A 24,868-nucleotide genomic window follows, 5' to 3' on the forward strand; every position below is an offset into this window, starting at 1 on the left:
CTAAGCAGAAACATCATGGATCCCCACGAGTGGAAACTAGATCCACAAGTATTTGTAATGATAACTCAAAAATGGGGACGCTCGGACATAGATCTGTTTGCCAACCCCCAAAACTACCAACTTCAAAAATTTTGCACAAGGACATTCCATCCACAAGCTTGGAAGGTGGACGCCCTCTCATTCAGTTGGAAAACATTAACAGTGTATGCCTTTCCTCCACTGCCTCTTCTAGCAAAGGTACTGCTGAAAGTCAGATTAGAGAGGCCACAAATGATACTCATTGCACCAGACTGGCCACGCCAGCACTGGTATCCAGTTCTAAGGAACATGGCCCACGGACCACCATGGATTTTACCACAAATTCCTCACCTGCTCACCCAGCGAGACAATCAGATTCTACATAGCCAGCTCAAGACTTTAAACCTGGCTGCATGGCAAATGACCTAAACAACCAGACAACACCTCTATCCAAAGCTGTTATGGATGTCATTCTGGAGGCCACGAGGCCCAGCACCAGGAAAACCTATTCAGACAAATGGAAAAGATTTTGTAACCTGGAACCAGGCTAAAGGCCAAAATCCCCTTGATCCAAACATTCCTCAGATTCTACAATATTTAACTGAATATTTAACTGAGATGTTGCACAAAGGACTTTCCTTTTCATCGATTAAGATCCACGCTTCAGCAATTTCAGCTCATTACAACACGGATCCTCCTTTATTCTCACATCCACTCCTAAGACAGTACCTCAGAGGGGCTAAGAAGATAAGACCATCCAGGAGAGCACCAACACCTACTTGGGTCTCAACTTTGTTCTGGAAAAGCTTACACTGCCGCAGTTTGAACCAGCTTTTTCAGCTGATTTAAAATTTCTTTCATGGAAAACTGCCCTGCTACTAGCAATAACTTCAGCTAGAAGATTCTCAGAGCTACAGGCACTAATGGCAATGGAGCCTTTCCTCATTTTTCATTAAGACAGAGTCTCTCTATGAACTAACCCTTCCTTTATGCCAAAGGTGGTATCCAGTGTGGCCCTAATCCAAACCATTCATTTGCCCACCTTTTTCCCAAATCCCCAGAACAAAGGAGAAAGACTTCTGCACTCTTTGGACATTCACAGGCAATTACGTTACTACTTGGATAAAACTAAGGCTTTCAGAAAATCTGATCATCTCTTTGTAGCCTATGCTGCAGGATCACAAGGAAAAGCTATCTCAAAACAGACCATTTCAAAATGGATAGGGCATTGCATACGTTTCTGCTACACGCATCATGGGAAACCGATACCTGCTAACATTAGGTCCCACTCCACCAGGGCTACAGCTACATCAGCAGCCTTTCTCAGGGGGGTGCCAACCAAGGATATTCTGGAAGCATCAACTTGGAGTTCAGTGCACACTTTCACCAAACACTATCACTTACCTCTATATTCTAAGACGAGAGCTGGTTTTCCCACTGCAGTTTTGCAGGGCCTACTAGCTTCTTCTAACCTTGTTTAACTCCACCACCCATCCTTCGCTTTGGGATTCAACCCAAGTTTGATGACTGCAGCAGGTTAACACGATGAACATAGTACAGTTTTGTACCTACTATAAATGTAGATGTTGTGTTCACCTCCATCCCTCTGAACTAGCTGGACTTATCTATACCACTCTATCCTATACAACCTCTGTGGTGTATTTGCTTGTGCCTGAAGGTATTGTTTTATTTTTATATAGCTATATATATATATATATATATATATATATATATATATATATCGCCTACCTATTGGGGGCACCTGACATCTGGGGCAAGAAAAACTGAAGAAAATGGCGTCGGATGCCTCATATATCCCTGGCACACTGACATCAGGGAAGAAGCGACAGCAACCAACGCCGGATCAAGACTTTGGAACTCATGCCGACTGTGGGACCGCCTGACGACAGGATAACCCAAGTGTGATGACTGCAGCAGGGTGAACACTCGAACATCTACATTTATGGTAGGTACAAAACTGTACTTTTTAGTTCACTCCGGGTGGATAAGGACATGGTCAACTTTTTTTTCTAATGGGCTGACTTTTGTTCCTGACAAAAGGGCCAATTTGGTCAAAACCATCATAGACCTTAAACTTTTCGTTCGGAAACTCAATCTTTCACACCTTATGGGTTCCAATTCCATACTCACTAATAACTTAAAGGTTTCCAGCCTGTTTAACCCACAGCTGCAAGACACTCTAGCTTTGTTTGAAAAAGCTTGTGAAATTCATTTCAGAAGGTTGCTGGTGAACAATACATGGTATGCCAATAAGTGTAAGAACATCGCCAGTGAGGAACTGGCATTTATTGATTTGTTAAATACATGTAAAGTGCAAGTTATGAAACCCGATAAGGGTGGTGGTTTAATATTCATGGATCAGCATGATTATGCAAGCAGAATGCAAGTTGTCTTAGTTAGACAGTATAGTGCATGAACAGGTTAGTCTTAACCAAGTGAATGGAGCCTACAGGTCAATCAATAACACCCTTAATGATTTATGTTTGGAAGGGAGTATTGATATTGATAGTCTACACTACTTAATACAGGTCAATCAATAATTTAATACAGGTCAATCAATAACACCCTTAATGATTTATGTTTGGAAGGGAGTATTGATATTGATAGTCTACACTACTTAATACAGGTCAATCAATAACCCCCTTAATGGTTTATGTTTGGAAGGGAGTATTGATATTGATGGTCTGCACTACTTAATACAGGTCAATCAGTAACACCCTTAATGATTTATGTTTGGAAGAGAGTATTGATATTGATAGTCTACACTACTTAATACAGGTCAATCAATAACACCCTTAATGATTTATGTTTGGAAGGGAGTATTGATATTGATAGTTTACACTACTTAACTATGCCAGCACCCATTATTCCCAAATTTTTTGGGACTCCAAAGATCCACAAATACCTCACCAATCCACCTTTTAGACCTATAGTGGATGGTAGAGGGTCTATCACATATGCATGTGCAAAATTTGTGGATGCTAAGTTAAAATCTATTGTTAGATCTGAGCCCCAAATATGCCATGATTCTTGGCATTTTCTTGTGTGTATAAACAAGGTAGTTTTTGATGACAGTTTATTTGTCACAGTGGATGTTAAAGATCTGTACACAGTTACTCCCCAAAAACTTGTTGTAGAATGGGTTAGAGAATTTCTCCATCTCAGGGGGCTTGATAACAAAGACATCAATGTCATAGAGATTTTGTTAGAATTAGTTTTGAATAACAACTTTTTATTTTTTGAGAACCAGTTTTTCTTGCAGAAAAGTGGGGCAGCTATGGGGGCCCCCTGTGGTAGCAGTTTTGCGAATAGTGTGATGGCTTACTGGGAAAGGGTATTCTTGTTTAACAATTTAAAATTTAGAGAACATGTAACTTGGTATACACGTTACCAAGATGACATGTTCCTTATTTGGAAAGGCGAAGCAGTTTTAATTCAAGTGTTTATAGATGAGATCACGAAGTTTACGAATTTTTTTGAATTCACCTACCAAATAGGTTATGATGTGATAGATTATCTCGGCATCCACTTTTCCAAAGATACCCTGAATAACAGATTTAGGACCACCATTTTCTGTAAGCCCACCTATTCTAATGCATTCCTACATTTTTCAAGCTGCCACCCCTTGCATCAAAAGAAAGCAGTAGTCAAGGGGCAAGCAGTAAGGGCAGCAAGAATAGTTTCTAATTTTGATGATTTCATTAAGGAATGTGATTTGTTAAAATCTGTGTTTAACAAAAGGGGTTACCCGCAGGCGTTCACTGAACTCATTTTCAATGAAGTTATTAACAAAAGACGCACAGGCTACTTTTCCCCTTTGGTTTCGAAAGGTTGTGATGTCTGTTTTGATGAGCCACAATTGGAGATGAAGATGAATTCTTCCCAAGTTCCCACTGATAGGCAGGTCATTAGATTCTTGACAACCTTCTCTTTGGATTCTCATTTTATCAAGGAAATCATAATTAAAAAATGGGGGGTTATTTTAGATGACCATGCATTAAGAAGAACTTTTGGTCAAGTGCCCCAGTTTACTTATAGAAGAGGTTTAAACTTGAAAAATTTAGTAGAGAATCCCAAAAAATAGTGAAGGTACACACAGGCATGTTTAAATGTGGTAGTTGCCATCAATGTAACTATGTTAAAGTTACAAGAAAGATAATTATTAGAGATAGAGAATATATACTGGATGCTAAATTCAATTGTGATTCTCAAGGGGTGGTCTAGTCAGCTGTCTGTGACCACGGAGAGGCTTTCTATATAGGGAAAACCGAAAGGAAAATTAAACAAAGAATCTATGAACATGTATACAGTATCAATAATTCTGTCATCACGAATGCCCTAGCTAAACATATAGTGGATTGCCCAACACATAGTTTTTTGTTTGTAGTGTTAGAAAAAATAGAAAGAAATTTAAGAGGGGGTCCCTGGGAGCTGGCATTAGAAGAAGCTGAACTTACCTGGCAAATTCGGACCTACCGAGGTTAAATGAAGCCCTGTCCATTAAGTGCCTGCTTAAAAAGAAGACTTTGGCTAGGTGAATAGTTTAGTGTTAGGAGAATAGGTGGACTTAAGGCATACATGATCCATCACGTAGGTTTGTAGTCTGTTAATATTACCTGCTTAGTCCACAGCATCAACAATGTGTAGTATCTCATATGTGACTAAATGTTGGTAATTTAAACTGTGTTGCAATGAGGTCTTTAAGTGGGTATGGTTTGTATACATTGGCAAAGCCTTTGTTATTGTTCTAGTAGTTCTTCAAAAAATTATTTTAAAGACCAAGCTGTTGGTCTCACATATCATAGTTTACTTCATAAAAATATAGTATATTAGATCTGTGAGCGACGTAACATAGCCGTATCGCGACCATGTAAAGGATATAATTTTAAGGTGTTATTTATAGTACACAAATTCAGTATTGTCATTATTGTTATTTTTATTTTAAAAAAATCTTTATTTTTTTTAATGATGGTGCTGTGAGGTTGCTTAAGCATCCTAGTGTGTTTTAAGTTGGACTAACCCCCTGTAGCTTTAATTCTTAAATGCTTTTGTATGACATCAGGAGGGGTAACAAACTCTATTGACAGTTCATTTTTTTATTTTAATTGTTTTAAAAGGTGTTTTTTCTAAGTATTTTACTGTTTGTAGTCTGAAGAAGCTGGAACATTTTTCCAGCTAAAGCGCTTACATTAACTCTTGTTTTGGTTTATCATATAATCTGTTGTGGTGGATTAAGTGGACTTTAAGCTGTTCAGTTGCCGTTTTACCCAGTTTGTTCTTTGTGTAACTTATAAACAAAGGTATGGCATCTAAGTCCAGGAAAGTCATTGTTGCACTATATTCGGCATTCATTAGACCTATCGAGTGCAGTGCCCCCTTCAGTATGTACCTAAATGAGCATATCCAACAACTGGAATGTCCACAGAGGTTCCTCACTAAAAGAATACAGGGTGTAAGTAATGTGTCCTGTGCAGATTGTCTCAATGCCCTATCTCTGTATTTTGTCTCCTACAAGCTTTTGAAGGAAGATATATGCCTGGCATACAGAGCATTGTTGGACATCCTGCATATCCACAAAACAAACGGCACCAGAATGACCTAGTCTAAAGACTTAAACATTGCCTGTGATATAAATAGGACTTGCTGGAGAGATAGGTATATATCCTAGAGACTACCCCATCTATAGAACAGGCTCCCTATCTATGTGAAGCAGAGTTCCTCCCTAACCCAACTGAAGTTCAACTTGGACAATTGGATGGGAAACTGGAAATTAATGCGTGGTTTGGCGCCTATGCCTCTAAAGGCCAGAGGTAACCTATAAATGGTTCATTTCCTAGGCCCATGCTTACACTTATCAAGGGTATCAGAGCTTGCCATAGATTTGGGATGCATGGCTAGGCTTAAAAATGCCCTTCTGGTCATTAGCCTGTTAAAGACAAACACAATGACTCAATCCTCAAACTACCAAGCAGATCTCTCTTGGCAGCTCCCTTGGGAGGAAAATTAGCAGTTTTTGCAGACAAGTGGCACATCATCACAAAAGACAAATGGGTCCTAAACATAGTCTCACAAGGATACAGATTCCACTTTCATACCTTGCCAAGGATAAAAGGAATGCCAAACCTGCCACCAAATCAATGGGCAGAGGCACAAAAACAAATTACAGCTCTCATGGACATGAGAGCCATTCAACAGGTACCTACACAGGCGCAAGGACAAGGATTTTACTCAAGACTCTTTCTAGTCCCAAGAAAAGACAAAGCATGGAGACCCTTTCTTGATCTTTCAGTTCTGAACACCTATCTACAAGTACCAAAATTCAAGATGTTAACACTACAGCAGCTTCTTCCCATGCTGGGCAAGAATGCTTGGCTAGTAACGTTGGACCTCAAGGAGGCATACCTGCATGTCCCTATCAGACAAAATTGCAGAAGATACCTCCACTTCATTGCAGGTTCAACCCATTATCAATTCTCTGCACTATCCTTTGGCTTATCTACTGCGCCCAGGGTCTTCACAAAATGCCTGGTACCAGTAATTGCATACTGCAGACCTGCAGAGACTTTTGAACCTGTAAATCTATGAACAGGACAGTATACGTACAGTGCAGAGTGTTGTGATATCCCATTTCTTGCATTCTGTGCTGAAGCTTTGTTGATGATGTGTAACAGGACATAGGACTGCCATGTAAAATGATTATTCAGGGAAGTATGTGTATTGAATAGGGACACACAGGTGAATTTTAGGAATCAACACAGAAAAAGAGTGCAGGTGAAACTCCCGCATGTACAGCAGAGGAGGGCATGTCAATGGAAGATGGTTGTAGCAGCAACACCAAGCAGATATCTATATGGTACAGTACGGCCTGTACAGTGAAAATGTGTTGCTGCTGCAACCATCTTCCATTGGCTGTAGCAGTAACACATTTTCAATGTACAGTCCATACTGTACCATATAGATATCTGCTTGGTGTTGCTTCTGCAACCATGATGTTCTTCGTGTTTCACTGTTGCAGTCATTACATTTGGGTAATCTGCTGCCAGGTTGCCCTCAATCGGCCTGAATAACAAAGTCTTGGGTCCTGCGTCGGTTGCTGTCTGCTCTTCCATGAAGTCAAGTCGTCAGGGGTATAAAACATGCAGCCGACGCCATTTTATTCAGTCTTTCTTGCTGCGCAGTGCCCGAAGCAGAAACAGTTCGCAAGTGCCGGTCGGCCAACTCCTGAAATTTTCGTATTCGAGTTTCAGAACCGAAGTTTTCAAACTAAAGCTAAGTACCCGGTTGGGGAAACTTTTTCTTGCTCCTTACCGATGTCAGTAAAAGTTAATAATTGCATTACTTGTGGGAAGCAAATACCTCATAAGGATTTTCATTTGTACTGTATTCCTTGCCTCGGCCCAGATCACAACGTGCCTTGCTGTCGGTTATGTGCTAGATTTAACCAACGCACTATTAAGCGTCGGTATATTTTTGCTTCTGAATATTTTGGTTCAAGATTTAATTATCCTGAAATGTCGTCGGTTAGCAATCCGACTACTGGAGTTCACAAAAAACGCAAAGAAAAAGACAGACCGTCAAGGTCCAAAACCGATGACTAAGCTTCTCCTAAGCCAGTCGCTGGTTCGCCGGTACTCAGTGAGGCACTTTCGCAGCCCCTGATACCTGCTACTTTTGAGTCGCAAGCCTCTACCGAGACCCGTTCGGAGTCCGGTATGCTGCGAGATTCTCAGAGTAAATCCAAAACAAAGCAACAAAGCTGGCTGAACAGAATTTAGAGAAATAGCGTACATTACCTGTAAAACGCAAAAAATGCTTGCAGTGTATGAGTCTTTTCAACGTGCTTTGTTCATTTGTTGTGGTTTTTGTGAGATTCTCAGAGTATTGAACCCACAGATGTCTCTCCCTTAGATGGTCTGGAGCCGCTGAGCAGGCACCAGCTTCTGAGAGTGTTTTCAGGCCTCAGCATTTCTATATTAAACCCGACGCCAGCAACAAAAACAAGGTCAAAAACAACTTTCATGTCTAAAAAAAGACGCATGAGCCAAGTGCTCAGGCCCCTATGCCTAAAAAACAGATGATCAAAATGGCTGAGGATTTAATTATCTTAATCAGGGGTTCCCAACCACCCCCTGCTAAAAGGCCTAGGCACGGCACTGATTATGAATCTTCAGGTCAGGTTTCCATTTCTTCTGATTCCTCTTCTGATCAGTAATTTTCTGTTCCAGCCTATTAGGATTTTGATGCAGAGGAATCCATCCCATCTGTATCTCCTCCTGAGGATTACTCTTTTGGAGACACTTTGCATACTTTAAGGGAACATTTTCACTGGGAGAATCAGGACTTCTCTGAATCAAAAAACAGGCTTAGGGATTTCCTTCTTCCTCAGCATAGGCCTTTGGCAATACCTCCTGTATTAGACATTGTTGATGATGTGTTCTCAAAGTCAAGCATGGCTCCTGTTTCCCTGCCTCCGGCTCCTAGTAAGCCAGACTGATATTACAGGGTTCCTGACTCCCACAAATTTCTTTTCAAAAATCCTGCAGCTGATCCTGAAACTATTTCTCAGGGTCGCAAGGGTGTAAAAGCCTCTACAGCCAAGAATCCCACCTCTTCTGATAGAGATTCCAGGGTGCTGGATAGATGGGGTAAGAAGGTTTATACGTCTGCAACCTTGGCAATCAGGGCTTTAAACTGCCAGTTTCATATGCTTAAATATCAACAGCATGTTATAGGCTTACTGAAACAGAAAATGATGTTGATTTCTGATTGTGTGGAAAATAGAGTTACATGAATTATTGCATTCAGCAGAACAAGTTGGAAAGCATACTTTGCAATGTGGGTTTGATTCCTTGAGGGCCTCTTGTAGGGCCGCCATTACTGGATCTGTGTTTAGAAGGCATGTCTGGCTCAAGGAGCAAAATCTGCCTGATCATGTTAAAGCTAAATTGTTGGATGCCTCTTTGCAGCATGCTACTCTGGTAATAAGGCAGAAGAGGTTTTAAAGAAAATGGAAGACAAAGCTAAATCTATGCAAACTGTAAAATATTTCTTGCAAGTGCAGCCACCCAGGTTCAGTAGACACTGGCCTACTAAAAATGGTCCTTTCCTGTGTCCAACAGAGCCACTCAGGGCAAATCCAGGTGCTCAAAAGGCTCCAGATACTAATCACAGGGTTCTTACAGGTCAAAGCAATGGGGTGCCTCCTCCACCTCCAAATCTGGAGGAAACAAAGCACAACCCTACAGTAAGCAGTCTCAATAACTTTCCTCTACCATCACCAAGCACTTATCTTTTGGCAGCCCCCTTGGGGGGAAAACTAGCACTTCATGCTCAGAATTGGCAGTTAATTACCCAGGACAAGTGGGTATTAAACATAGTATCCCAGGGGTACAGATTTCATTTCCATACTTTGCCAATTCCAAACGGATGGCCGGATCTGCCACAAAACCAGTGGGCGGAGGCCCAGAAATAAGTCATGCCCCTCATGGATATGGGGGCTATTCAGCCAGTACCAGAAAAAGAAAAAGGACAAGGTTTTTATTCAAGACTTTTCTTGGTACCCAGAAAAGACAATTCATGGCATCCAATACTGGACTTATCGATTTTGAACATGTTCCTGGACATTCCAAAATTCAAAATGCTGACTTTACAACAGCTACTGCCTATGCTAGGCAGAAATGCTTGGTTAGTAACTCTAGACTTAAGAGGCATACCTGCATATCCCAATAAGGGAATCATGCAGAAGATACCTCCGCTTCAAAGCAGGTTTTTTGCATTACCAATTCTCTGCACTGCCCTTTGGCTTATCTGCTGTGCCCAGGGTCTTTACAAAGTGCCTGGCACCAGTAATTGCATTCTGCAGACAAAGAAGCATTCACATTTATCCTTATCTGGACGACTGTCTCATTCAAGCAGAGGACAAGGACACTGTTCTTCAACATCTGGCATTTGTAAAAAGGCTTCTAGCATGCCTAGGGTACACCATAAACGAAAAGAAATCACAACTGGTACCCTCTCAAATGATTACATTCCTGGGTGCAAGCTTGAATACAACTGTCCAGATGGCTTACCTCACGCCAGACAAACAAAGGCAACTGACAACATACTTCAAACAAATGGCAACAAAAAGCCCAGTTATATGCAAGACAAATTCTGGAGGCTTTGGGGTTCATGGCATCTGGCATTCTACTAATTTTATATGCTTGACTGCATATGAGGAAACTTCAATGGTACCTAAAAAGTTTATGGAGTCAACATTGTCACAGTCTGGAAACATTGATTCCTCTCATTCCCTGCTTACAACAGGAGTTCCTTTGGTGGGCAGAGACATGTCACCAAAACAAGGCACTGTCATTCACTCTACCCCCTGCCACCCAAACCCTAATTACAGACTCATCAGACTATGCTTGGGGGGCCCACCTGGCAGGGAGATGCATTCATGGCAAGTGGAGCCCAAACCAAATGCATCTGCATATCAACCAGAAAGAGATGCTAGCTGTTCAGAATGCTCTGACAGCCTTCAAGGACTTACTTCATCCAGGACAACTACTGATAAAGACAGACAACACCACAATTTTGCGGTACATAAACAAGCAGGGGGGTACACATTCCTCTGCCCTTTGCAGACTAGCCATGTCCTTGTGGAACACAGCCTTGACTTACCAAAAACATCTTCAAGCTCAATTCCTGCCAGGAAAGCAAAATACTCTGGCAGACGACCTAAGCAGAAATCTTATGGACGCGCACAAATGGAAACTGGATCCCCAAAACTTTAGCGTGTTAACACAGAAATGGGGGAGCCCAGACATAGATCTGTTTGCCTCTCCCCAAAATTATCAGTTGGACAAATTCTGCACAAGAACTCATCACAAAAAAGCATGGAAAGTGGATGTCCTATCCTTCAAACCTATCAGTCTATGCCTTTCCCCCCTCTGCCTCTACTCTCCAAGGTCTTACTAAAAGTCAGACAGGAAAAAACAAAAATGATCCTAGTGGCTCCAGACTGGCCTCGCCAGCACTGGTACCCACTTCTAAGGAATATGTCTCAGCTTCCTCCATGGTACTTGCCTCAAATACCTCATCTACTGTCTCAGCAGAACTATCAAATTCTGCACACTCAGCTCCAAACTTTGAATCTTGCAGCATGGCTGATCAACTAATTATTCAAACAACACCTCTCAGTAAATCTCTGATGGATGTCATTTTGGAAGCCAGAAGGCCTAGTACTAGAAAATCTTATGCTGATAAATGGAAGAGATTCTGTGCTTGGAACCAAGCACAAGGAACAGAAGCAGCAAAGCCCAGTATTCCTCAGATTTTACAATATTTGACTGAGATGCTTGACAGGGGCCTATCCTTCTCTTCAATAAAAATCCATGCCTCTGCCATCTCGGCTCATTACAATACAGAGCCTCCCCACTTTTCTCATCCTCTGCTTAACCAGTATCTTAGAGGGGCCAAAAATTTAAGGCCTCCCAGAAGATCATCAACTCCTGCATAGGACCTCAATTTTGTGCTGGAAAAACTCACCCTGCCTCCTTTTGAACCAGCAGCTACTGTGGATATAACATTTCTATCTTGGAAAACAGCTTTTCTCTTGGCAGTCACTTCAGCTAGAAGGGTTTCAGAACTACAGGCTCTCATGACAGTGGAGCCTTTTATTATATTTTACCCCGACAGGGTGTCCCTCAGGACCAATCCTTCTTTTATGCCTAAGGTGGTATCCAGTGTGGCTCTTAACCAGACCATTCACCTGCCAACATTTTACCCAAATCCGCAGAACAAGGGGGAACGGATTCTGCATTCATTGGATGTACACAGACAACTAAGATTCTACTTAAACAGGACCAAATCTCTAAGAAAGTCTGAGCAACTACTGGTAGCATTTGCTGCAGGGTCAGAGGGGAAGGCTATATCAAAGCAGACTATCTCTTAAGTGGATAAGCCACTGCATTCATTTCTGCTGCTTGCACCATGGTAAACCTGTGCCCAAGGGGATCAGACCACATTCCACCAGGGCTGCCTCTACTTCAGCAGCTTTTCTCGAGGGTTTCCAACCAAAGACATTCTAGAAGCTGCTACTTGGAGCTCTGTTCATATCTTTACAAAGCATTTTCATTTGCCTCTTTTCTCCAAATCCAGGGCAGGCTTTGTCACTGCAGTTCTGCAGCACCTTATAGCTGCTCCTAATGCTGTTTAGTTCCATCCTTCCAGCCATAGCTTTGGGATTCTACCCAAATGTAATAACTGCAACAGTGAAACACGAAGAACATAGTACAGTTGTGTACACTTACCATAAATGTAGATGTTCGAGTGTACTCACTGTTGCAGTCCGGGTTACCCACCCGCCATCCCCCTTTCTATATCTTTTCTTTCCTTCACGATACACAAAAGCCTTTGTGGTGTATTTGCATTTGTATGAAGGTAAAGTTTAAGTTTCTAAAGGTGCATTTATATATATTTACTGTTTATTTATGTGTGTGTGTATATATATATATATATATATATATATGTATATAATTTTGCTCCCCATTTGGGGGGCACCTGACATCTGGGGCAAGAAAAACTGAATAAAATGGCGTCGGCTGCATGTTTTATAACCTTGATGACCTGACGTCATGGAAGAGGAGACAGAAACTAACGCAGGACCCAAGACGTTGTTATTCAGGCCGACTGAGGGCAACCTGCCAGCAGATTACCCAAATGTAATGACTGCAACAGTGAACACGCTCGAACATCTACATTTATGGTAAGTGTACACAACTGTACTTTCCATTGACATGCTCACCTCTGATGTACATGCGGGAGGGCATGTCAATGAAAGATGGTTGTAGCAGCAACACCAAGCAAATATCTATATGGTACAGTACGGACTGTACAGTGAAAATGTGTTGTCTGTGACAGTCACAGAAGGTGACATAACAATGGGGAGGATGTGTGTGTGATATAAGCATCCTTACATGAATAATGCAGAAGACGTCTGTCCAGGATCTGACATACAACTGAGGTAGGGTGCATATTGGAAAACTTTGCAAACTGGTTTACCTGAATATGAGTGTACTCCCAGCAGGGGACTCCAGCATGGTGACCACAGCTAAAGGATCATGGCAAACATTACAAAAACCAACCTCAATCATGGACAATATCTGAATAATACCACCATGAATCCCATGCCTCTGACATAACGAATGTGATGTGGAGTGATAACAGATGAGCCTGCACACACACTGGGCAACTAGTGTGATACATCCACACTCTGAGGGTAACCACACAAACTTTCCTGGTATTGTAATAAATGCAGGAGGCGTTAAGAGGGACACTGCTATACCTGTATATGACAGTATGAGCACTACAGGCTAGTTGCCTTCTTTGTATGGCATACATCTATGGTACAATGCGCACTGTCACAAATGATATTCATGCCATTAATGTTGTCAGACACCTATGTATGCAGTCTGTGGATAAGGTGAACAGGTAGCACACATGCATCTGGTGTAACAACTTGATTGGTGTTCTGCACCATCAGATAGTCATGTATCTTCTCCAGAAGGAATACCTGTGTATGGACAATAAACTGTGCGACATTGCAGTGTGACAAGGGTGGTACACTTCAGTTATACATCACTGGAACATGTGTAGGGAAGTACATGGAGAAGGGTGCATTGTACGTAGTTACTGGTGTGATGAAGGCTGGGAACCATGATGTTAGTATGTCGTCTGGTGTTCATGTCCTTCACATACTCAGTACTCGTGTTACAGTCAATGGAGTAGTCAGCACTGTGACCACATGCTGGTGGATGTACCACTTGGCCTTTACCCCAGGACACAGGTTACATATCTATTGGTCTGATTATAGGGTGTGATGTCCACATCGCACTTGGGTGGTGTGTCTGTTTCCTTATACAACACATACCTCAATGTGTCTTGTCAGTGCAGTTGTTCTCCTGGCTATGGCAGCAGTCTCTGGTATGTGTTTATACTATGAGTACTATACTAATATCACAGTTGAAGTCAATGATTGTCCACAAGCTGTAGTCCTTCAAACAGCTGTTTGGACACAGCATGTGTATGTCATCTGTGATTTCATCACCTAGCTAAGGGGCAGACAAGGGCCTAGCAGACACTCCATGTACTGACCTGATCACTGGACCTGAGATATGTGACGTCACACATTTCAACATAGTGAGATGCCATGTATGTCATACACTTGTCTAACCATTTGATGATGCAGCTGTTTATGGCCACATGTGACAGTGTTGATTGAATACCACACACTGACTTTTTGTCATATGCCTTCATCTGTTCAAGTTCCACAAAATGATACTATTGTCATCATTAACATCCTCGATGACCTCTTTGAGAATATCTGTCAGATGTAATGAACCTGATGTAGCAGTAACAACTCACAGAGGTCTGTTGTATACACCTGGAATATTACTAGTATACATGTAGAGGAGGCCTGTGATGACACGTCGGTCTCCCTCACAGTCGAGGAGAGTCAGGATGTCTCTATCCATGCATGCATCAGGTGGTGTCCTCCAACTTGGGTGGATGCATGCTGATGTACACCCTTGTAGGGGAACGTAGGTTATGTGGAAGGTGTATTGAAATGTGCATTCCACCAAATCAAGAAGGCGTATCTGCTGGGTCACACCATAGGTGATCTGTGATAGGCCTGGAAGAAGGTAAGAGAGTGCATAGTACCTCTTTTGGTCTGGCCTAGGGTTTTGATGCAATCACACATGCAGGTATCCTTGAGAAAACCCCCAAGATGAGGATTACACCATATGTCAGATGTTGAGTAAACAGATGGCTCACTGACAGAGCACATCATGTGACAGTTGCAATTGGTGAATGAACCTGTACCAGTAGAGCTGTCACCATTGCCAAACCCCAGGGATCTCTGCCTGGCCCTTCACTGTATGAACTGCATTTCTTGACAGTTCGGGCTAAAGTGTATAGCTTTTGGTTTACCTCATTTGCTGATTCTTGCATATTGTGTGCAGTCATTGAGTCCACCAGTTGTGTTAACATAATGCAGGAGGAGCTAACACACACAACTGTATGGTGAGAAAGCCACACAATATGCAAATAAATGCAGAAATGTGTGTTTGTAATGTCTTTCTGAACCGTGGAGTTCCATGTTGATCACAGTATTAACAACAATCATGCTATGCAGAAATCCAGTGATGCAAGCACTGGGAACACATTTAGATAACAGTCTGAACTTTGACCACCAAGTGTCCACACTGCTATTGAACGGCTATGGTGTGCACATCATAAGTCATGCCATCATATTGACATCTTAGGATTGTGCAACAGCACTGTAGTCAAACCTCATTACAGCAGTAATAGAGTATAGTGCTCTTTTTTTTCATGTACCCCACCAGACATAAGTAGTAGCTGGAGACCGCAGGGCTTTCTCAGCAAAATAACACAGGGCCTACATACCATGCCATGATGTATGTGGATAGATTAAAAGCCATGTCACTGTAAACTTTACTGTGTGGTATGATGTGACTTTTGCATGGTCCCCAGGCCAGTCTCTGACCATGCCCTGGTGGGAGTACTACATATCCAAAAATGTAATATAGCTGATGCCTTCAACAGTGTCTGTTGAGGACAAGATAACAGTGTCCCACATGCTGGTGTAAAATGCTCTCTGCAGTGCTAAGCAACACCTTACACACACACCCACATGCACGCAGTTGACTGCAGTGAGAATAGAACCCCTACCTATCTAAGTACACAGACTACAGAGCACAGTACTTAATGCAAGTGCCACAGCCCAAGTCCAATTTATAAAGGCGTACAGGTGAACTTCTAGTAGATGACATCAGCAGGCCATGTGGGAGACAATAGTTTGGGAGGCTTGTATGAAATGTGTCGGCATGAGCAAGTATGAAAATACTGTCATTGTGTGGCAGTGAAGTAACTGTTGGATGCACACATCTGCTCTTTTGTTTAGACACACACACACACACACACACACACACACACACACACACACACACACACACACACACACACAGAGTTGACTGCAGTAAGAACAGAACCTGTGAAGCAGAGTTAAAATAAGTGATTTGTTAGCTGTTTAAAACATTCTTTAGAGTCTCCTTGCTGATAATCTTGCTGTTTAAAATGTTTTATGTAGTGTCTCACTGCTGTTTTTGTGCTGTGTTAAACATTCTATAGTGTTTCCCACCAAAACTAGGGTAGCTAGTAGCTGTAGCATAGTCCAGATACAGGTTTGCTGCATCTGGGTCTGTCTGTAGTGTCCATTTGTTCTGAGCACATTTTCCAGACCATCTTTGATTGGAAAGGGCCCTTCTGCACTCCAGTGAGAGGAGTATGCTGACTGGAACCTGTCTGGTGAAGGGTGGTTGGTCTCAGGTTTTTAGTAAGTATCATCATTGGACCTTTTGAACCTTTTTAAAAATGTTTCAGGTTTTTAGCTCCTGGTATTTAAGCCTTTCATTTGAGCGGGTTTCTTCTTGTTTGTACCGAGCTGAACTGAGGTGGGTACCAGCCGCATCTCTGAGCTGAGATGTCAGACGAATAGAGGCTTCTGAGCTTCTCAAAAACCATAAACTGCCTGTTTTATTTTCTTTTTTGCTTATTTATACTACTTACTGCAACTTTTATTGCCTGCCATCTGCTTTAATACTGTATTTAAATACTGTGTACTAAACTACACTGCTGTACTGCAATTTTATGCCTTACTGTGCCTGCTAAATCATATTTTATTGATGTTTTCACTGTTTGCAAATCTCTTTTTGCTATTTTCATTAAGTATTTGCTGGTACTTTTCACTATTGTAAAGCAGTCTGTTCTGCTTGTTCTGGTTTTCCTGCCAAGCAGAAGTAACAGATTTATCACCTGTTAAAAGATTCTTTAGAGTCTCCTTGCTGATATCCTGCTGTTTAAAACTTTTTTTAGTATCTAACTATTAATATTCTGCTGTGTTAAACATTATCTAGTTTGTCCCGCCAAATCTAGAGTGGTAGCTATTAGCTGTATCATAGTTCAGGTACAGGTTTGCTGCATCTGGGTCTGTATGTAGTGGCTGTTTATTACAAGCACATTTTCTAGGCCAGCTTTGATTGGAAAGGGCTCTTCTGCACTCTAGTGAGAGGAATGTGCTGATTGGAACCTGTGTGGTGAAGGGTGGTTGGTCTAGGGCTTTTGGAGTAAGCATCACCACTGGTCCTTTTGAACCTTTTAAAGTTTTTTTCAAGTATTTAACATCTGGTATTTAAGCCCTGCATGTGAGCAGGTTTCTGCTTGTTTATGTGCCATAGCTGGACAGATGCATTCAGCAATTTTTCCCTTGGACACAGCAGTAGCACATTAGTGTAGGTCCATCCTTAGTAGTTTTCCAATCAAAGAAATACTGCTAGTGAGCTGTAACATATTAGACCACCAGCAAAAAACCCCAGCAGAAATATCCATCCACTGAGCTCCTCCTTGATCGATCCTGAAAAGCTCCCTCTTTGTGATAACTGTCTTCAACCTAGCATTATGGATAGTTGGGCTACCCTTGATGTTCTTCGTGTTTCACTGTTGCAGTCATCACACTTTGGTTATCCTTCCAGGGGTAGCCCTCAGTCGGCCTGAATACCAGAGGCTTAGTATTTCTGTGTCGGTTGCTGTCGCTCCAGGACTGAAGCCAGGTCGTCATTGGTATAAAAACAGGCAGCTGACGCCATTACATCAGTCTTTCTTGCAGAGGAGCCCGAAGTAGAAGCAGTTTGCACAAGTGGCGGTCAGCCGCTACCTGTGTTTTCATTTCCAAAATTGAAGTTGAAGTCTTCTAAAGCTAAGTATCCATTTGGGGATCCTTTTTTCTTGCTCTAACCGATGTCAGAAAAAGTTCAATTGTATCGCCTGTGGAAAGCAAATACCACATAGAGATTTCCATTCTTACTGCGTCACCTGTTTAGGCCCAGACCATGACATCCCTCGCTGCCGGTTTTGTGCTTTGGTCAATGCCCAAACTGTACGTTGTAGGGCCCTTATCGTAGCTAAATACTTTCGCTTTCTGTCTCCGTATTCCGAAATGGCTTTGGTAAGCCATCCGATTACCGATCTTCCAAAAAAACATAAGGATAAAGACAGAGACAGACCGCACAGGTCCAAAACTGCCGATGACGCTTCCGTTAAGCTAGTTGCCAGTTCGCCGGTACTCAGGTGCTTTCACAGCCCCTGATGCCCGATTTGATGGATTTGCAGGCTGCTACCGAGATCTGTTCGGAGTCCGGTATGCTACAAGACTCTTCTTTGACTACGGAACCTGCGGATGTCTCTACCTTGGATGGGTCTGGAGCCGCTGTGCAGACACCGGCTTCTGAAGAAGTTCTTCGCACTACCGATATTCGACACAAACAGACTTCTTTCGCATCTTCTGTTCTTTCTAAAACTACCAAGTTTATAAGGCCCAGAGTGCAAACTATGCCTAAAAAAACTGATGACCCAACCTCAATCGTCTGCTTCCATGCCTCAATCTCAGATGCTTAAAATGGCGGAAGACCTTATCTTGCTGATTAGGGGAAGCCAGCCTACCCCTGCTAAAAGGAAAAGAGACTTGTCCCCAGCAGCTTTATCTGACCAAGAGTCGGACGACTCTGAGGTTTCTCATTATGAAGACATGCCCTTATCTGCTTATGAGGATTCAGATGCAGAGGAGTCCATTCCTTCTGCCTCTCCTCCAGAGGATTTTTCTTTTGGTGAAACCCTGCATACCTTGAGAGAGCGTTTCCAGTGAGAATGCCAGGATTATCCTCAGTCTAAAAAGAGACTCAGGGAATTTTTAGATTTACCACAGCACAGACCCTTAGCTGTTCCTTTTGTTCTGGATGTTGTGGATGATGAGTTTAACTCCTGATACTCTACCTCCTGCTCCCAGGAAACCTGACAGGTACTACAGGGTCCCTGACTCACACAAATTTCTTTTCATAAACTCTCCTGCTGACCCAGAGGACATCTCCCAAGGGCCTAAGGGAATAAAAGCAACCACAGCTATGAATCCCACCCCTTCGGACAGGGATTCCCGAGCTTTAGACAGATGAGGTAAAAAAGTATACACCTCTGTAACTCTTGCCATTAGATCATTAAATTGTCAGTTCCACATGCTGAAAAACCAGCAACATACTATAGAACTTATTAAACAAAAACTATCTGCCTTCGCTGACTGTACAGAAAATAAAGAACTCTACAGGAGCTTATGCATTCTGCAAGCCAAGTTAATAAGCATGACCTGCAGTGTGGGTTTGACGCCGTAGAAGCATCCTGCAGGGCTGCAGTCACAGGTTCTGTACTTAGAAGGCATGCTTGGCGTAAAGAACAGACCTTGCCAGACGATGTCAAATCAAAATTATTGGACGCACCACATGCCAGACCATGTCAAATCAAAATTATTGGATGCACCACTGAACAAAGAAAGTCTGACACCAAAGCAGAAGAGGTTCTAAAAAAGGTGGAAGAAAAGGCTAAGTCTGTGCAGACAGTTAAAGACTTTTTGCAAGTTCAGCCTCCAAGATTCAGTAGGCATTGCCCCTCAAAATATTGGTCCTTTCCAGCCCCCTCAACGCCACCTCAGACTAGACCTAGGGGAAGCAGATCCTCCAGACAACAGTCTCAGGGTATTCAGAGATCTAATCAATGGAGTACCCCAATTTCTAAAACAGGGCATGCTAAGCTACCCCCTTATGGAAAGAATTCACAATGACTTTTCAACTCCACCTCTTACCTCAGCCCACCTGTTTGTGCCCCTAGGAGGAAAATTTGCCTCCCATGCAAAAAACTGGGCCTTCATCACCAATGATCGATGGGTCCTCAACATAGTGTCCCAGGGGTACATATTTTATTTCCACACACTGCCAACCCCAAAAGGGTTACCAGATCTTCCTCCAAACCAGTAGGCAGAGGCACCAAACCAAGTTCATTCCCTGCTCTCCATGAGGGCAATTCAGCCTGTTCCTGCAGACCAGATAGGCCAAGGTTTCTATTCCAGACTTTTCCTGGTACCCAGAAAAGAGGGCACCTGGCGCCCATTCCTAGATCTATCCATTCTAAACACCTTCCTGGTGGTACCAGAATTCAAAATGCTCACCCGGCAGCAGTTTCTTCCAATCAAAAGATGCCTGGTTAGCCATTCTAGACCTAAAAGAGGCCTATCTGCACATCCTAATCAAATACTCTTGCAGGAAATATCTACGTTTCAGGGCAGAATCTATGCATTATCAGTTCTCTGCACTTCCCTTTGGCTTATCCACTGCTCCCAGAGTTTTCACAAAATGCCTGGCTCCAGCCATTGCTTTTTGCAGGTAAAGAATTATTCAAATTTACCTCTACTTGGACGACTGCCTGATTCAGGCTGACAGTCAGGAAAAGCTGTTACAGCACCTGACATTTGTAAAAGATCTACTGACCCCACTGGGTACACAATAAATGAAAAGAAATCCAAACTTGTCCCCAGTCAGAAAATTGTATTCCTGGGAGCAAGCCTGGGCACTGCATCCCAGATGGCATTCCTAACTCCAGAAAAACAAGCCAATCTGACAGGCTACGTCTCTCAACTGACCACCAGAACCCAATTATCTGCAAGGAAAATCCTGCAAGCTCTAGGGTTCATGGCCTCCTGGATTCTACTAATTCCGTATGCCAGACTGCATATGAGGAAACTTCAGTAGTACTTAAAAAGCCTTTAGTGTCAACATTCTCAGGACCTGGAAACTATTATACCTATGATACCTTGTCTAAGGAAAGATTTTCTTTGGTGGGCAGCAGCATGCAACCACAACAAGGGACGTTTCTTTTCCCAACCCCACGCCGCCCAGACCCTAACCACAGATGCATCAGACTATGCCTGGGGTGCACACCTGGACGGCAGGTGCATTCAGGGCCATTGGAGCCCAAATCAAATTCATCTACATATCAGCCAAAAAGAGATGCTAGCTGTTCAGCATGCTCTGATAGCTTTAAGACCCCCCACTCTCTCCGGCGTCTGTACTAATCAAAACAGACACCACAGTGATGTGGTACATCAACAAGCTGGAGGAACCCACTCTTACCCACTATTTGGGTTAGCCATGACCCTTTGGCACATGGCTTCAGCCATGCAGATTCATCTGCTAGCATAATTCCTGCCAGGCAACCAAAACTCTCTGGCAGACAACTTGAGCAGAAATCTTCTAGACCCACATGAGTAGCAAATAAACCACAGCACCTTCCGCCATGTAACACAGAAATGAGGTACTCCGAAGGTGGACCTATTTACCTCCCAACAACAACCACCAGCTCAGCAAATTCTGCACCAGGGAACCTCACAGCAAAGCCTGGAAAGTGGATGTCCTATCCTTCCAATGGGTAAACCTCTTGATCTATGCATTTCCCCCTCTACCTCTTCTTACAAGGGTGTTACTCAAACTAAGGAAGGAAAGACCAAGGGCAGTCCTAATTGCCCCAGACTGGCCACGCCAACACTGGTACCCACTATTGTGCAGCCTGTCACTGTTGCCTCAATTGGCACCTCCCTCAGATTCCAACTCTCCTGACGTAGCAAAAGGGAGAGTTCTTGCATCCACAATTGCAGACCCTGAACCTGGCAGCCTGGCTTATTCCTTGATCTCTCCTCCAGTGGCCAGCTTAAGTAAGCAAGTCCTGGATGTTATATGTGAAGCCAGATGACCCAGCACTAGAAAATCCTATGCTGACAAGTGGAAAAGATTGAACCAGGGGAGCTGAACCAGCACAGCCCTCCTTACCGCTCATCCTGGATTACGTAGCAGATGTGCTTCACAGGGACCTATCCTTCTCTTCTATTAAAATCCATGCCTCTGCCATCTCTGCTCATTACAGCACACAGCCACCTCTATTTTCACACACCCTCATAAAGCAGTTCCTTAGAGGGGCTAACAACGTTAGGCCACCCAGAGGAGCCACTACCCCTTCTTGGGACCTTAACTTTGTGTTGGAAAAGCTCATGCTACCACCCCTTTGAACCTGCAGCTTTAGCAGAGTTAAAATTCCTCTCGGAAAATGGCCTTGCTTCTGGCCATCACTTCAGCTAGAAGAGTGTCTGAGCTTCAAGCACTTATGGCTGTGGAACCCTTAATTTTCCATGCTGACAGGGTCTCCTTCAGGACTAACCCAACTTTCATGCCTAAAGTCGTGTCCATTGTGGCTCTCAACCAATCTGTTCATTTGCCCACCCTTTTCCCTACACCTCAAAATAAGGGAGAAAGGATCCTGCATGCTTTAGATGTGCAGAGACAGATCAGTTTCTACCTGGATAGGACTAAGTCCTTTAGGAAATCTGACCAGTCACTGGTCAGCTTTGCAGCAGGGGGAGAGGGCAATGCCATATCAAAACAAACAATTTCCAAATGGATAGCGCACACTATCCATTTCTGTTACAAACACCATAGGAAACCACCCCCACAGGGGTCAGAACACATTCAACTAGGGCAACTACCACCTCTGCAGCTTTTCTCAGAGGGGTCCCTACCAGTGACATCCTGGAGGCTACGACATGGAGTTCTATTCACACCTTCACCAAGCGTTACCACCTGCCTATCTCTTCCAAATCCAGGGCAGGCTTTGTAACCGCAGTCCTGCAGGGCATTCTAGTCAGCCCCAACTCTTCTTGACTGCCTCCACCGGTTTCTTCAGCTTTGGGAATCAACTCAAGTGTGATGACTTGCAACAGTGAAACATGAAGAACATAGTACAATTGTGTACATTTACCATAAATCTAGATGTTCGAGTGTATTCACTGTTGCAGTCCTGGTTTCCCACCCTCCAGCCCCCTTGTCTGTCTCTCTCTCTTCCTCATTCCTTACAGTGATATTTGGTATTTACTTTCTACTGGTGGTGTTATTACACCATAACCTGTTTGGGGGCTCCTGACATTTGGGGCAAGAAAAACTGATGTAATGGCGTCAGCTGCCTGTTTTTATACCACTGATGACCTGACAATCAGTCCTAGAGTGACAGCAACTGACGCAAAAAAATACTAAGCCTCTGGTATTCAGGCCAACTGAGGGCTACCCCTGGCAGGATAACCCAAGTTCGATGACTGCAACAGTGAATGCAGTCGAACTTCTACATTTATGGTAAGTGTACACAACTGTATTTTTCTCCTGCCAGCCTTGTTGACGTGGGTCTCTTGAGGCAGTGTAGCAATTGCTTCATGTATACTGACAACCCTGTACTAATAACTCACTCTAGGAATCTTGAATCCATGCTCTCTCACACTCAAAACTATAACACTGAAGAGGGTGTCAACCCACCCACCCACAACCCACCCACCCACTACTCATACAAATAGTACCACTACTCGTACACATAGTATGCATCAAACACAAAAATCAACATACGTGGAGGTTCTTTCAAAAAACTTAATGAAACACCAGAGACCTCTAAAACACAAGACTACTACAACTAACACAGTTCCTACAGGATCCATGATACTTAGTAACACCAGTGTCTCACCTACCAAGCCTGTAAGGCGTAACACTGAAAAAACAAATTTTCTTATCATTGGAGACTCCATAGTGAGACACAGTGCTGTCCCACTCACTAGGTTGGACAACTGTGCCAGGATTTGTCAGATCACACATGCACTCACGTCTCTCAGCAAAAAGTACCATTATGACTCTGTCATAGTTTTTGTTGAATGAACGACCTGAGACATACTTCACTGGACTATATGAAGAGAGACATGATTGAGCTTTCTGAGTATGTGCCCCAGGCAGGTATGTCCCTAGCCTTGAGCACCATACTCCCCTCACCTAGAATGATGCCATAGTATAAACAAAAAAAGATTGATTTCGTTAATTGGCTTAGTTTTTGGTGTCATTCAAAGGGGTCCAGTTCTGTCAGCCTGGGAAGCCATGGTTGACAAACCTCAATGCTTTGCCAGAGATGATTTAACCTGGCACTACTAGGCTTTCGGCTGCTGGCAAAGGTGCTTGCCTACCCCATAGTTCCTTTTTAGGCAAGGTCTCAAGAGTCATGCTGCTAAACGCTAGGAGCTTAAACCAAAAACTGCTCACCCTGGAAGCACTTCTGTCACTTGAAGATGTAGATGTCTGTGCAGTCACAGAAACTTGGTTCAAGGCCTCAGAGAGTACTCCGGCCTTGCAAGGCTATAATGCCTTCCACATCTTAAGACCACAAAACGAACATATGAGAACCAAAGGAGGCAGTGTTTCTATCTATATTAGTGATATATTCACCTCCCATCTAGTTAGACTGGACAACTCCATGGAGTTGCTTCAAGTTCAGGTTACGGTGGTTAAGACCCCCCCCCATTCAAGTCATAGCCAGTTATAGATCTCCCCCCTCCATGGTTCATGACGTGCACGAAACCTACCTGACCAAACTGGAGACCATCAAAATATTACTGAACACAGTGGTTATGGGGGATTTCAGTTTATCCCACCATCAACTAGGAAACTTACACTAGCCCTAACTTGCTAGCGCAAACGTTCCTTGACTTTAACTCAAATACCTTAGAACAAAGTGTTCATACCCCGACAAGAGGAACAGCTATAGTAGATCTGGTCCTCAATAACATGTCAAACAGATGCACTGCCATAACTGTTGGACTCTCATTAGTTAAATCTGATCACAAATCAGTTACCTTCGAGCTGGCACTAATACCAGAACTCACAAAGGGTGAAATCAGACTAAGAAACTTCACCAAGGCAAACTACCCTCCTAGGTGAAGGTATAAATGCATTCTAAGCCCCACCCCCAGCTGTAAGTGGTAACTAGAGCAAAGCTTACACTAAAGCCCTGCACAATTACTTGCATAAGTGTATGG

General features: G+C 43.1%; 1 protein-coding gene across 1 annotated transcript in view; it reads left to right on the forward strand.

Moving 5' to 3' along the window:
* Positions 1 to 24,868, forward strand: part of PPP1R16A (protein phosphatase 1 regulatory subunit 16A) — a 1,191,114-nt gene that overhangs the window by 639,875 nt on the left and 526,371 nt on the right. The gene's annotated exons all lie outside the window — the stretch shown is intronic.

Source organism: Protopterus annectens, chromosome 3.part1 (assembly GCF_019279795.1).
Source record: "Protopterus annectens isolate FY-2018-M chromosome 3.part1, PAN1.0, whole genome shotgun sequence".
In the NCBI taxonomy this organism is placed as follows: domain Eukaryota; kingdom Metazoa; phylum Chordata; order Ceratodontiformes; family Protopteridae; genus Protopterus; species Protopterus annectens.